General features: G+C 40.5%; 1 protein-coding gene across 5 annotated transcripts in view; it reads left to right on the forward strand.

The window, feature by feature from the left end:
- Positions 1-15768, forward strand: part of prdm16 (PR domain containing 16) — a 165489-nt gene that overhangs the window by 53381 nt on the left and 96340 nt on the right. The window lies entirely within an intron of this gene.

Genomic DNA, 15768 nt, shown 5'->3' on the forward strand with positions numbered 1-15768 from the left:
CTCTTGAATGCCCTTCTTTTCTTTGCCTTCTCAACGTATTCGACAATGTCTTGTGATGTTGGTTTGCAAAATCCTGATTACAGAAGAGATCAGTTTTTCCCCCGCCCCCTACATCCATTTGAGTGCACTCATTTGGTCACGCCACATGATATGGGGAAATGGAAGAAGCGTAGCATTTGCATGGAGCTGTATTGAACTATTCGTTTTCATTTTCAGCATGACATCAGGGGATATTGATGTTGCTTCACAAAGATTGTTAGTGCCCTCAGTAATGTTTTCCTGCACCTACATTACCAAGACTCTCCTCTGTAACTCTCTCTGTTTCTTTTTTCCTGTGTAATTTTACCCTGCCCTTTTTTTTTAGTCATTTTCAATCCCCACCCATTAGCCAGTCCCATATCACAGAATGGGGGAGGTGAAGGCTAGCATATACTTCCTCTGAGACACGTAAGGCCGGCCATTGCATCTTCTAGAACTGCTGCTCAGGGAAACTGAACACAAACGCAGAGGAAAGTGCTAACTGCCCTCTTCTGTATACTTGAGCTCACAGACTCCCATGATTGGTTAGTGTTGCTCCTGATTGAAAGAAGAGAAACACCATCCCTCCCACCCAAAGTGCATATTCTCTGGTTGTGGCATCTTTGAGACTCAGAATTGTAATTTCATGATGATATGACACTTTTCACTAGGATTTAATTTTTTCATGGTTTTGCCTGCCCCTTTTAGATTATTACAAACATTCTTGACCCCTTTCCTCCTGTTTCTTTCTATTTTATTCATCTGCTGAGATACAATTGACATTTAGAAAACGTATGCTATGAGCAGCTTTTTTTTTTTTTTTTGCCCCGGTTTCGCATTTTGACTAGACTCCTGACGCGCCCAGGGCTTGACTCCAAAAACTACACTCTCCCTCTTAGGCCGCATTGGCTTGGATTCGCCGCTAATGGTGCTCATCAGGATCCGGCCCCAGGAAAAAGCCTGTCTATGTGTCTGCCTGACACAATGCTCAGATTTCAGCTCCAATTTATGTGCTCAAGTACTTTCGCTTTACTTTTTATAAGGAGCACTCTCAAGGCTCCACTCGACAGCGTAACGATTGACAAGGAGCACATCGATGAGATTCTGCGCACATACGCACACACACACAGCTATACATATACACACACACACACGCACACACACACACACACACACACACACACACACACACACTGCTCTCACACACTTGCTGAAGACCAGAGAGACATCTGTTGGCCCATCTGTGGCAAACCATCTATAAAAGTGATACTTGCCGGCAGCTGCCGGAAATTGGGTGAAGACAGTGTGTAAAATCCCGTTGCCTCATTTTATGATTCGTTTTTTGGTTTTAACTCATTATTTAAAAATTTTTCTTTGTTCTGAGAGTTTATAAGAGCTGTGTGGTAGCTTTCAATAAAAGCCTCATTTCTGCAATAGCTACAACAGGCATTGAATTTTAGGGCATTATGCCAAAAAAGGAATGAAAATAAAGTGAAAAGAAAGACTCACACATAGGAAAATTGGCCGAATGAAAGAAACCCCTGCCTGCCTCTATTGCTCAGCATGGCGAGAGGGGCCAGAGCTCTTATCGGGGATAGTCATAACAGTCAGGCATGGATAGCCATCGCAGGACTCCCAGAGGAGATGGACTAGACTACGTCAGCGCTCTTAAAAAAATAGACAGTGTGGAGAGAGGAGTAGGTCCAACAGCACTGGGTCAGAGGTGTTAATAGAACTGGATTACAGCAGAGCCACAGTGAGCCAAACACAACCAGATAATCGCACAATTAGGAGAGTCGGTTTTGTATTGTACACTCTGGAAACTCACAAGTTGCACGGGAAGAACAGAATTTAGACTAGGATGGGTATAATCTCTAGATTTGACCATTTTCTGACTTGTTGATGCGGTTTGTAAATGTGGCTCAGCTACGTATGTGTGGTGGCCTGGGAAAACACTTCACATGGTCAAATTTTGACATTTCCTTCTATTTATAGTTCTGAAAACTACAGGCTTTGCCCTGGAAGGACTGGCATCCTATTTAGGGTTTATTCCTGCCTCATGCCCCAGTGTTCTCAGAATAGGCTCACTGAGACCCTAACTAGGATAAAGTCATTACTGAAGATGACTGAATGGATCAATGAGCTACAGGTATTACTGAACTGAAATATATTTTCTCTTTTGCATGCACCTCAGCCAGAAGTAAAATGGTAAAATCTGGTTACCAGGAAAAGTGAAAAAGGAGAATACATAGTGTATATACGTAAAAACATCACTGCCAGATTTTCAATGGGAAATGAGTTCTTGATTCTCAGCTTCATCCACACCAGTCTCTGTTTTATCATCTGTGGTAAAAGCACTTCCTACATGGGTGAGGAAATAATCACTGATTAATTCAATCACTTGAATTTTGTTGACTGCTGTCCTCAGTGCTCTTCTCTGTTTTGATGATGATGTGACATTTTGACAGCCCGCATTTGATTGCAATCTGAATTTATTAAACTTATGTCCAGGTCAGTATGACATGTAACTATCCAACAATGTGATGATAGTGTGACATTCCTTGCATGAGAAAAGCTAGCAAGGTTTTAGACATCCTTAGGCAGACTGACTGTTTTTACACTGTGTTTGTTAATCTGAAGTCTTACCCCATATGATCTTTGCAGTCAGACAGCTAAGGCAAGGTTAGAAAGTAATGTATATTTACATTTTCTTATAGCAGAGATGTCAAAGTATATTATTGGTAAACACAAAAAAAACTCAGATACTGAAGTCTGAAAGTCTTCAGACTCTTTCTGCTCATGGAGGTGTGTGTGTGCGTATCTTTGTGGCAGCAGCACACAGAGGTGTGGGTTAATGAAAGCGATGGCAGCTGTAGGTGGATGAGGACGCCTTCCTCCGTTAGTCCCTCAGGCTGTGCCGTCCCTGACTGAAGAGGTGTTAACTCAGATTCATTTCAGCGAGACGGACAGCTCAATCTGCACGATGCTTCGCCTCAGGGGCTCCGCTCGCGCACAGACAAGAGATACAGCCCGTCTATTTAAAAGCCATTATGCTTCCCTTTATCACAACATAATATAACATTGGCCTCCCACCACACACCGTTTCAATCAGGTCCGTTCCTTGGTCTCCTGCAAGGGCCCCAGGAGGAAGGTGTGTAGCCACTGGCCTTGTCGGTTTATGGACTTGAGAGTTCAGTGTGTTATTGTAAGAGGGGTTCGTTGGTTCTGTTAATGGTATTGACAGAAGTTTTGGGAGCACTGTGGAATCTTGACACTGACAGTCTAGTTGAGAAAAACTATCTGATCCTGGCTCCACTGGGGACTGCTGTCACTATGTGTGTCCATCTAGTGTCACATGCTGTCAGATATATCTAAAGGGGACATTTGTGTCTTTGTGTGTGTGTCTGTTATCCATTTATCCCAAGACAGTGTCATTTTGTGAGTGGGTTGGCAATTGGGTAGGGTCAGGATGGGGATCACGAAACAAATACAAATATTTCTGTTCATTTGTGAAGTGTTTGTGGCGTAAAAACACTGTGTTGGAACATGTTTTGTTTGTGTAGCTTATATAAAAAATATAATTGCACAAAGTAATAGCACCTTGTGTGATGTGCTGACATTTTCTGTTGGTGAGCAGGTATAAGAAACTGAACTACTGGAAACATTCGTCAATGGACAATTGGTGCCAGAAGTCCTGGTAGTATTGGCAACAAAAGAATGCATTTTATCCATCATATTTCCACTATCTGTCAACTGAGACTTGTTTTGAACTTAGCCAAACCAAGAGTGGTTAACATGGATGGTACTGTTGGCATTTAAATTGCTAGTCCTTCTGACTCCTTGCTTTAGCTGCATAGTGGGATTCCAACTTTAGATACAGTACCTAAATCCAGATCTTACAAACATGACAAGACATACATACTTTTATTGTGTTTGCATGTACCTCACACATTTTTTGCATTACAAAGAAAATTTCTTTTCTATTTAGTGAATATTCTTTCAAATATAGTGATTAAAGCTAATGAATTCAAATGAATACTTTCACTTAGAAGCCCACACAGTTGTAAGATCTGAGCTGTCTTTGGCATGTTTTTAGTGGTAATCTAATTTACTGTACAAGCGTATGAGAGGTAACACCACTGATACTTTTTTATTCAACTCATTTCACCAGGGCAGTCAGATAGAGACGCCTTTATTCATCCCACTCACATTCAGCAGTGAAACAAAGGAGGCAATGTAGCAGGGTGAATCAGAAGGGGACTCTCAAAAGCTCCGAGATGGTATTTCTTCAAAAGCTAGATTAATGGTGTGTACATACGCCGTGCCCTAGCAGTGTGCCGAGGCGTGTTGGAGTTTTGATTTAAATTTTGTCTAACGACACTGATGACTCTTTGCCTTGCCGTAACTATCCCTGAACTCTGCTTAGATAGCTAGATTAATTACATTGTGTGAATTCACATCTCTTCAAAACTTAAAGACACCCGTGGCACTAGTGAACAAGTGAGTCCACCGAGCTTCTTACAGGCACAATGAGGGGCCATATTCTGACCCAGTAAATGAGAAGGAACATGTTGCCTGTAGCCCAGTGGATTTGCATGTGCTCACTGGGCAGGACAATTTGCGTACGAGTGCATGTTTTCTTTCCACTTCTGGACAACAAGAAAGAGTTGGGCATTGTTTTTTTGTATGAGGAAAGGCACCTTTAGTGAAATTCAGTGATATTATTTACTTTAATTCCTTTCTCAACGATTGTCATTAAAAATCATGATTCGTGTCGGGTTCTGCTACAGTTTCCTGCATTCAGCTCCTATGATTGATGCCCTGGCACATTCTCTATTGTGTCACCTATCTCTTTACCTCTTGACTTCAAAGAGCTTTGACCTATTGATGACTTTGCTGCAATGCAAACTTTCTGTTTGCCTTCATGGCTTTTTTGTACCTTTCCATATCGTCATTATTCATCCCTCTGAAAAAAAACCTGCTCTTGCCTGGCATTTTCTTGTATTTGCTATGCTGTTGACTTAGCAATTCTCAGGACTGGATGTGTTCACTTTGCACCTTTGGTATACGTGACAGATGCTCTATTCTGCATGGTTGTTCCTCGTAGGTCAACCTGAATTCCTTTGTGTCCTGATCCCGCCTTGACAGCCTGCTTTCATGCCCGTGGTTGACTTTTGTTTGTCCTCGCGCTAACGTCCCTCTCAGCTTTTGTGCCACGCCCCAGCACTATCTGTCCTGACCTTACCTTTCACCTCTCTGTTTGTCCACCTTTGTGTGTGTGGGATCGTTTAGCCGCCAAGCACGTGTGGAGATAGCACTCGCAGTTTGCAGCTTGTCCGATCTGTTTGTGAAACGAAAGGTTTTTATCTCGAAAACAGGCCAAAGAACACATTGAGAAGTTCTGATAGAGGTGAGCAATGACAATAATCAATAGGGAAAGAGCCGTGGGAGAGGTAGAGAAAGGTTGACCACAAAAATATCTTTTTAGGCCTTCCTCTAACATTGCATGTTCACAAACATTTTTTTATTTAATAGACATTACATTATTCACTCACAATATTCCCAAATTGCTTTGTTAAATGATAAAATGAAAATGTTTAATCCACCATCATCTTATAGTAACACTGATTTAGCTAATATTTTAGGAATCACTTCCTGCACATCTCAAAAACGGCCAAATAGAAACTAAAGCTTTTCACTGGTGGTCATATGACACCTATCGTGTAAATATTCTCACTCTCTTACCCACATAGCGTAAACTTATATCTTTGCTGTGGTTGTTCCCTGCTCCATTGACCAGAGCCATGTGGTTTTGCGTCATTTAAAGAAAACCTGCATTTACACGCAAAAAGAAGGATAAAAAAAAAAACAACCACAGTTTTGCCCTGGCCCATAATATCTTCCATTCACATTCGTTTTAGGTAGGTTTTAAACATGCCATTAACCAATTTAATCCAATTTTCCCCATTTTTGGAGCACTTGACTAGAACAGATTACATCTAATATTAAACATATGGTGTGTGTCGCTGTAGAAACACCAAAGCAGCATTTTTTGAGCTGTGAAAAATGCCCATTTTGCGTCGCATACCTGAGTAAACATTGTCAGTTATTCCCATGAACATGGTAATTGATAGCAGGGGAAGCAGGCAGCAAATTAAATGTCAAGATCGATTACCACGCTGATGCCTTATCATTTGTTAATAACCAATTACCCCCATCTGTTAATTAATCTTGGGCTTTAATGAAAGTTATATAGAGGATAGGGCAATTAGGGTCAATCAATTCAGCTGATCTGGCTTTGTTGTTGTTTTCCTATTATTTACTTTCCTACCTTTTTTTTTTTTTACTTCAGAAATAAATGCTGTAGGGCTAATAAATTCTTTCTGAATCCTACCTATTCTGATAGTGTCTGCTGTGCTCTCTCGCTCTTTGTCTCTCTCTCTCTTTTTCTCTCTCTCTGTCCTCATCATTCTGCAGTGGGTGTTGATGAATAGGTCCATCAGCAACTCTTTTGGCCCGAGGGCACAGCAGACACTGCCTGTGCTCCACACTGCTCTGAATGATGGTGTTTGTCAGTGTTGTTTATGTTGCTAATTACAATGATATTTTCACTTTGGAAATGTCTATTTGTCTCATGGCTGTACTATTCACCTTCTTCTACTAAAGTTAATCAAACTCACAGTCGGAGGCTAGCTACTGATGCTCATGATGGAGCATCATACCTTCCTGATATGTCCAACAAACCTGTGTGTGTGTGTTATTTTTACCTGTTTGTGATGGCTGTTTTTTTTATTGTATCATGCACCATGTAGTATTAGGTTAATAAATAAAAGAAAGAATGTGCTCATACCAAGCACTACTTTTTGTTTTTTTGTTTTTTTTAAGTGAGAGACCCTGTAGTATTTAAACATGAATTATAAAAATTATATATGGGACTGGTCTGATTGCCAATTTTGATAACAACACAGAATAATGCATAATACAATAAATTCATAATGAGACAGGCTGTTGGACTTCTCAAGTTACGAGTCCAAGGCTATGTCTTTGTTAGGCCAATACTCCAACATCCCTGATGTCTCATAACATGTCTGTAAATTTGAAACATTTTCAGCATTATTCATCAGATTTGAAGTATTGCTCTAAAAATGACTATATAAAATAATAGTCCAGAATAAACAACCAAAAAAAAAAAAAAAACACCATGTTGAAAAGTGTTGAATTTGTCTTTTTACTGGAAAGAAATCCAGCAAAATGGGTCAGCCTACTTATAGCTGAAAGGTAGGAGAAAGAAGTTCTATTTCTGAGTCATGTCTGCTTTTGTCTCTCCAGCTTAACTCCTCTCTGTAAATCTGTCGTCCTCCTCCATGGAGCATTTTTTCACACAAATTTCCATCTATGACAGCAATTTTAAAGATACTATATAAAGATGGACCACAAATTTGGCTCCAAGTGGGGTGATATCATGCGCATGTGTTATGATATGACACGCTGACATAAATAGTGAACCAGAGGGAGACGTTATTGGTCACTTTTTTTTTTTTTAATCTTTTGTAATTACGTTCTTGGTCTGTCTGGCTTTGGATAAATAATACCAGGCTTTTTCACATCAGGTGTGCAAATGTGCTAGAGTTCAAGGCATTAAAATTGTTCTTTGAGTAAGAGTGAACAAGTGCTTGGTGGTACCGCATACTTAGCAATCTTGTGTTTGCTAATAGGATCACAAGATAGGATCCAATCTCTTGCTCTCTTTCGCTCACTCTCTTTCTCTCTTTCTTACCCACACCCCTGTGTTATCAGGAGAGACAGGATGTAAGGGTGCTAAGAGTGTGTATGAGAAAGGATGAGGTTTGAGACCTGTTTCAGTTCCTTGTGCATTGCCTCTTTGTCTCTGTGGCTATGCTAAAGCCCTCAATCATTCAGTCTTGACAAGTTGTCTAATGCTCAAGTGCTTTCTCAACCTGCACTATGAAGTGCTATGACACAGCCATCTCTGGAACAGGAACCAGTTCCTCGTGCCACTCAGTACCTGAGGTGACCAACTTGTTGATAGGGAGATCCAACAGATATCTGTTATCAGCTCTGTTCCATTTTCTTAAAACCAGGTGGACAACTTCAGTCAGATCCACAGACTTTAAATACACAATGCGTCATGGGACTTGATAAGCCAATGACACCTCGTCCTTGATAAGCTCTCGTTTCACGCCGAGATATGATTCCAACTGAGCACAAAGGAATGATATTATGTTGTGAAATCTACTCACAAGGAAGTTCAGGGTGATCTTGTGGTATAGTACCCTTCGATGGATAGTAATGGATCATTTGAAGTCCCACAGGCACCTCAACATGGGAATCACTCGTATTTGTTGCACATTTACACACATCCCTGCACACAACACATTTACTACACATATTACACAGAATTTCCGAGATATGTTCTATATTGCCGATTGCTTAACTCACAAAATTGCCAATTGCTTAACTGACAAAATATTTCCCTACATGACTGAGTAACATTAATCCTGAGCATATGTAAAAGACATACTACATGCTGCAACTGAGCATGCATGGAATATTTTGGTGACAGTTGTTCTTAAAGCAATGTAAACCAATGTTAATAGCTGATTTCACCAACCATAGTTGGCAGCAAGGAAGATTATATGAAATAAAACAGGAAATACTACAGACAAGTAAATCAAGCTGAAAATAAATTATATATCACTCGTAATGTATGGAAAGTTATGGAACATATATTTCATTCAGTCTATCATGGCTCATTATATGTTGCAGTGTTAAGCGTTGTACAATATATAGTGATTTTGGGACAAGACTCCATGAAAATAAGCAAAGCTAGAAGAAAGTCCACTTCTCTTCCTCATTCATCCTCTCATCCTCCTTGTCATTGGGCGAGCTTTTAATCCTCCTCTTCCTCTCCTCTTCCACTTCTCTCCTGTTAAGCTCTTGGGCCTCAGTCCTTCTAATTTGGCCTTATCAGTGCGGTAATTTAGTCTGCACAGCTTGGGTTTCTGTTAGCCGCCGCTGCCTCATTGTCCCACGCAGCTGTAGTTTAGATAAACCCTCAGACAGAACAAAGTCCACCCTGACCTTTACAGACCCAATCGCACTTGTTTCCCCCAAAACTAATTTCTGCGGCTTTTGACCCTGGGAGGGCATTATAGACGAGATGAGTGAGCATGGTAAAGACAGGAGAGAAGAGAGAGGATTTAGATGTCTGGCGGCCCCTAGCCCAGTCTGCAGTGCCGCTCGGAGCTCTGTGCTGTGACATGCAGAGCACATGGATCCTGAAACAGAAGAAAAAAACACTGATGGTTGTCTTTCAACTCTAATGCTCAGAATTATCAGTATTATATAACAATATTATACATCTATTGTTTTTGTAGGTGGTGGATTTATAGCCTTATCATATTATACATATTATCAAAGCCACTGAATGGAGTGTGAATATCTGTGTGAAATGCCTGTCTTCATATTTTAACCACTATAATTTATTGGCATCTGTTATCATCAGCTCTGTCAGCTCTACATAACTTCCTTGCATTATGTGACAAACAAGCAGAGGAAGCTGAGCAAAGAGTGGAAGCTTGGATGGAGGGGGAGACGGGGGATGATGCAAACGGATTCGTACTAAACGCTCCATTTTTTCCCCTCTGTCATCCTTCAGCTTGATGAGCACTTGAAGATGTAAATCCAAAATCCCACTGTCCGTCAGGCAGTGCCCATCAAAAGCACTCTGAAAAGAGACAGACGGGACGCACAAGTGCTTCAGTTAGAGCCCCAGCTCAAGTGGGCAGCCAGGTTCGGGATGCTCGTCTTTGGTTCCCAGGGTGATGCGAGCCCTCGCGCACACACACACACACACACACACACACACACAGGATTAACTTTTCACATGGCTGGGGGTCCGCGCCTGAAAAGACCTGACAACCAAACAGCTTTATTAAAAAACAGAGAGAAGAAGAAGAGGGGAGGGAGGAGAGAGGGAATTCTTCACATGATGGCCCTGAGAGAGGATTTTGGATATAGAGTGTCCCTGAGTTTTTTTTTTTTTTCTTTCTCGAATTCTTTTTCTTTTTTTGCTTGCTTTTCTTTTTCTTTTTCTTTTTTTTTTTTGAATGAGCCACTTTTGAATTGAATGAACAAATTGTCTCCCTTCACCTTTCTTATCCCTGTTTCCTGGATAGTCGAGATGGATTCCTGAAGCCGATTATCAGTGAAGTAGGTCCATATTGTGTGTGAAGTCAGAAATAGGCTCAACTACAATATGAAATTTTTCATGAAGTGAAATAATTTAATTTAATATAGTTCTTTACACAAAGGTCTTTACAGTAACTGTCCTTTTGAGTAAAATTGTGAATAGCTTTTAAAGAGCCTTTTATGTTCACAAATTCTGTTTGAAATGATTGTGTCTGGCTATCTAAATATTCTTGTGAATTAATTAACAAAAACGATCTTGAGGGACTGCAATGACTGTCTGTAACAGAAATTGAATCTGTTTAAGGACATGCACTTGGAATGGCCCATAGCCAGACTAAGGACAGAAGGGTGGATGTAGTTAGTAGGGCATATCCTTTCACTGCTTCACCCACAGACTTAAGCTATCATTGTTCTACACTGTACATAACACACACAGAACTGAAACAGGAACCGGGGAACATTTTGTTGCACTGTTGAATGAACTGCATAAATGAGTTAATTCACACGTATGTAGAATGTTTCTAATGAGAGTTTTCTTTTTTTGTGTCAGTATGGAAATGTAATATATTCTAATGTGCAATATGTCTGAATATAAATAAAATATGTTGTTAATTGTATTGAGCATATTAACAATTTTGCGTGAGTGATTTATTCATCTGAAGAAACTGATCAGTTGGAGCAAGTCCAGAAGAAATCTTCAGCATTGTGGGATTTCTTAGATTAGCTCAGGTCTCGAGGTGAGGTTACAGCTGCAGTACGGTAAACTCCAGTAAAATCCCTAGAATTTCTAAGACTCTCCAGTTACGGTGTTTACCAGACAATCTCAACACACCTTTTATAGTTTTCTCCTCCTCAGCCATCACATTTCAAGATAAACCCTCCTCACTCTTACGTCCGGTCACTGTATCCCATACAGGGCGGCCATGCACGGCTCCTGAATGGGCATCAGAAAGTTGATCTTCACTAAGCATTAGGCCTAAGACCGAGGGTTTTGACTAACCTTAAACTGTTCTCTCATTCTTTCTCTCATTTACTCTCCTTCATGCTTCCTCATGTGACCTCTCTCTCTTTCCTCTTAGTCTTGACTCTGTTTCTCCCTGTCACATATTCTCTCTTTCCCCTCTGTATGTGTGCTGCTTTTAAGGAATAGCCCCATGTTTTATTCCAGAGTAAAAGTGTTTAAAGCTTTTGCGGTTGTCTAGTAAAATCAAAGCATGAAAATTAGTCTGAGAAATATGAATTTGTTCTCTTTGTTTTTTTCTTTATTGTTTTAAATGCTTCCAAATCCTCTTTTACTTGTGCAATCAACTGCACACAAGTTTCTCCAGCTCACTTTCACTATGAACGCCTAGTACTTGACCTAACACAGAAAGGCTTTGATTGCTTTAATAGCAATACAGTGGCCTGGGAAGCTGAGCATATTCATGCACATGAGGAGGAATTTGCTGGTTTTTCAGAGGAGGTTGATTAGGGTAACTCAGAAAAATCAAGCAAGCAAGCAAATGAATGAATGAATGAATGAATAAATAAATAAATAGGTAAGTAAATAAATAAATATCTGAGAAAAATAGACTGAGCAATCCCACTATTGTGTGAGGATAATTAGACACATGCACCAGTATGTACAGAACACAGACATGTGATCATATGCATTTTCAGCTATTTGTCTGTTTCTTCTTCAAGTATCGCCTTTCTCACACACACATGCCCATACTCATACATGGAGATATTTGCGGTGGGTGCCAGACTTATGAAAACCAGCAGGGATTGTTCCTGAATTAAGCAAAGTCAGGGGTGCCTAAATAGGGGCAGAGACGTAAAGGGGAAATGGGGGGTCAGGCCTGGATTGTGCCTGAATTAGCTGGACTATTCAGAACCCCCTGAAAAGCTCCTGGGCTCTTTCTCCACAAGCAAATTGGGAGGAAATCTGGCTATTGTCACATGTTTTGAAGTGGCTACGGGTTTAGTGGGGTGCTTACCTACAGATGAAAGCTGAGACAATGGGGCGGCATGGCCAGCATCGGCAGATGGACTGCCGGAGAGCAATCCTGAGTAAAAGGGCATTTTGAAATGGTGGGTACTATCAGCTAGATACTGGTGTTAGATGAAACAAAGATTCTGTAATAACCTACAACTCGCCTGGAGGCGCAGTGTTAATATGTTCTGAAATATTTTTAAAATTCAGTTAAATAAAATCAACTTGTGCAACATTGGACAATTTAAACGTCAGTTGGTTAATTCAGTGTATCACAAAGAAAAAGCCTGCAATACATTTAAAGACAATATGAAACAGAATTCATAATACATTTTTGATGAAACAGAGGTTACGCTCAAATTTAGCTGGGGGGGCAAAATATTTTCCAACCGCATGTGTATGGTGACAGTCAAAAATGTCAGGTCACTTAGAGGTGGGTGTAAGTCATTGCCTTTTAATGGAAAATTTTGGAATAGCAATTTTTTTTTTTTAAAGTGATTGGTACTTATGCATTAACCACTGTATGAACTAAGAAGGTGAAAAGGTCAGTAATTAATACATAAAGTTTTTTCGACTGTTTTTGGTTTATGACCCAATGTCACAATTTTTGGACACTAAACTCGGAATAGCTGCTCTGCCTGATGTGTTACCTAAACTCCATGAATTTCTAATTCTAGCACTGTGTGCTTGAGTGTTTGTTTTGCTGAACTGTTTGTGTGGGGACTCGCACTAAACTAATTTTGAACTCAGTCTAGGTCCGTAAGCAGGAGCCCAAGGACTTATTGCTAACCAACAGACTTTCTTCATGAGTAAGATGCTGAGAAGGCCTCGCTATGCCTCAGAAAATAAATTGGACGCAAAGCTCTTTTCCTATCAATGCTTTTCTGTTTCATCTTTATGTCTATGAAGTTAGCCTCAAAACTTTTGCAGAGAAGGTGATAATAAGACCTGTACTTTCTTTCTGCAGTGCTGTTATAGATAGACATTTTTATTTTTGTTTCATTTTTATTTGATCTCTATTTTCAGTACTTCTGTGTGTTGTTTTTTTTTTTTTTGTAATTTTTTTTCTTCTGTTAAAACCTTCCGTTACAAGTGAGTAAACTAAACTTCAGATGGCAGAGCACCATCTACTGACTCTGTACCATTATGGGGAGAGAATGCACAAACTTTAAATGGACGAATATTTACCACTTTAATGAATGTCAATGTACTTCCACAGTTCTAACTTCCTTTCAACCATTGTGTGTATATATGTGTGTGTGTGTGTGTGTGTGTGTGCGTCAATATGGCACACATTGATGGTAGCCGGGAAGTGTGCTGGTCAGCAGTGATTGGTGCTCTGGCTGCCAGCCCTCACCTCACCTCTCCTCTCCTGAGGCACTGGGTCCATGTTTCTCGTCAGTTTGTGCACCCTCTTCCTCCCTCTCTACCCCTGAGGTCTTCCGGAGCCTTCCTCAACATTCTGCCTGTGTCCGCACTCTCATTAATCAACGTCAGGCTCAGACCCTGAGCGCAACAACAAGGCCAGTATTCTCCGCTCTGGCCCCCTCAAACGCTCATACATCTCATTGTTCCTCCACCGATTCACATGGGCAAGAGAAAAGGGCCAAGAGCCCAACATGAAAGGGATGAGACCGAAAAACGAGCAAAGACGAGGCATCTTTTTCTTTTCGGCTCTCCTCCTCCTCCTCCTCCCTGCAGCGCACTCTATCTGTCTCTCTTTTCATTTGGGACAAAAAATAGCATCACAGACATGATCGCTTGGCAATAATTAATCCGCAGAAATAAAAAACAGGCATTGAGATAGTGAGTGAGAGAAAAGGAAACAGAGAGGCGGGGGGGGAGAGAGAGAGGGCAGTGTGTATGCTACTCTTTGTCCCTTGTTTGTCATTAACCTTTGCTGTAACTCCCGGATGGAGCTGCCACTTTTTTTGTACAAAGACAGCACTTTTTTCTGCCCAAGGAAAAAAAGCATTTATTCATGTCTGGGGAGAGAAAACTCAAATATTTTCGAAGGATTTATGCTGATGCAGAACATTTTGACAGACAACAAAGAGCAAAGATTCAGTCATTTAAACAGAGCCAAGCTGACAGTGTTGCTGGTTTGCATAAGCGAAATGGAAAATCATTTCAGGCAAGAGAAGGACTGGCAATATGTCTCATTCTCTCCTTCTCTCTCTCTCTCTCTCTCTCTCTCTCTCTCTCTCTCTCTCTCTCTCTCTCTTTCTCTCTTTGCATGTGGCAGTTGCTTACTGTCATTAGTGACCTAATGTTTCTAATCATATAATGTTTCATTCATTCCATTCTACTGCTTTTAGATAGCCATATTAAATCATTTTTGATGCATTTTGGCCAGTTGTTTACAAGTGCTTAAACATTTGTGATTTTTATTAGATTTTTTTTCTTGTCTTTGTCAAAATGTTAACACTGCAAGATGATAGACATGATAGACAGGCCAAGAGGGAGAGAGAGAAAGAGAAAAAGAGAGAGAGTGTGTATGAGAGAGAGAGAGAGAGAGAAAGAAAGATATGGCACAGAATGACCCTCGCCTGGATGACTGATGACCCCTTCTCCTGTTCACGTCAGCCCTCTTGCCTAGCCTAGTCACATGCCACATTGTGTAGCACTGTTTGCCAATAGACCTCTGTCTTCAGCACAGAGAGGCAATCAGTCTTTTCATCTGTGAGCTCTTGCTTTCACACACCCTCATACAGTTCCTCCAGGCAGCAGCCGGCTGAAGGGAGAAGGGCGATGGGAAATTACATTGCCAATCAATCTTCTCTCCTGTCTTGATGAAAGCTGTCTAAACTTTCGCTCTTTAACTAACCCTCAGAGGTCCATTAAGAATGCTGGACGTAAAGTGGACAAACAATAGGGAAGATTAAAAGCCATTCGATTCTACCCTTGGAGTTTAAGGAGGGGTTCAGGCTGGGAAAGCGAGGGCGGGTGGGAGCAATGGTGTCAACGATATTTTTAGGAAATGTAGCTGTTCAGAAAAATGAAAGGTATCTAATGTGATTTTTTTCCCCCTATCGTTTTGCCATGGGAGCCATATGCCTCAACAGACATCATTGTCCATTTTGGGTGACTTTTCACAGTCTGTGATAATTGAAACATGTGAGACTTTAGAGATTACACAGCAATGTGGGCAATGACCTTTAGTTTTGTTTGGATTTGGTTAGTGGAAAGTTAGCAAACTCTTCAGTTAAGCACATATTGCATGCCTTAATTAGCCAATTGTTAATTTGAACTATGGAACATACACATATGTTCAAGCTAGTTTTACATTTTCTGAAATTATTTAATTCTTTGAGCTACACTCACGCTAATACATTCCAAGACTTAACTGTACATTAACAACCCCACTGGCTTTCTCATACAGTATGAAACCACATTCAGTGGTCTGTGTTGTGATCAGGCGAAGTAACAGTGTGAAATCATATAAACAAAAGATTCTGTTGGAAATGTTTTGAATGAATTATTACAGATACTTGAGTACTTTACTAGCTCTAGCTAGAAATATATACATATATCTTGGGGTGCATTAATTAATTGTTATGTGA

This window comes from Pangasianodon hypophthalmus, chromosome 8 (genome assembly GCF_027358585.1).
Source record: "Pangasianodon hypophthalmus isolate fPanHyp1 chromosome 8, fPanHyp1.pri, whole genome shotgun sequence".
Classification (NCBI taxonomy): domain Eukaryota; kingdom Metazoa; phylum Chordata; class Actinopteri; order Siluriformes; family Pangasiidae; genus Pangasianodon; species Pangasianodon hypophthalmus.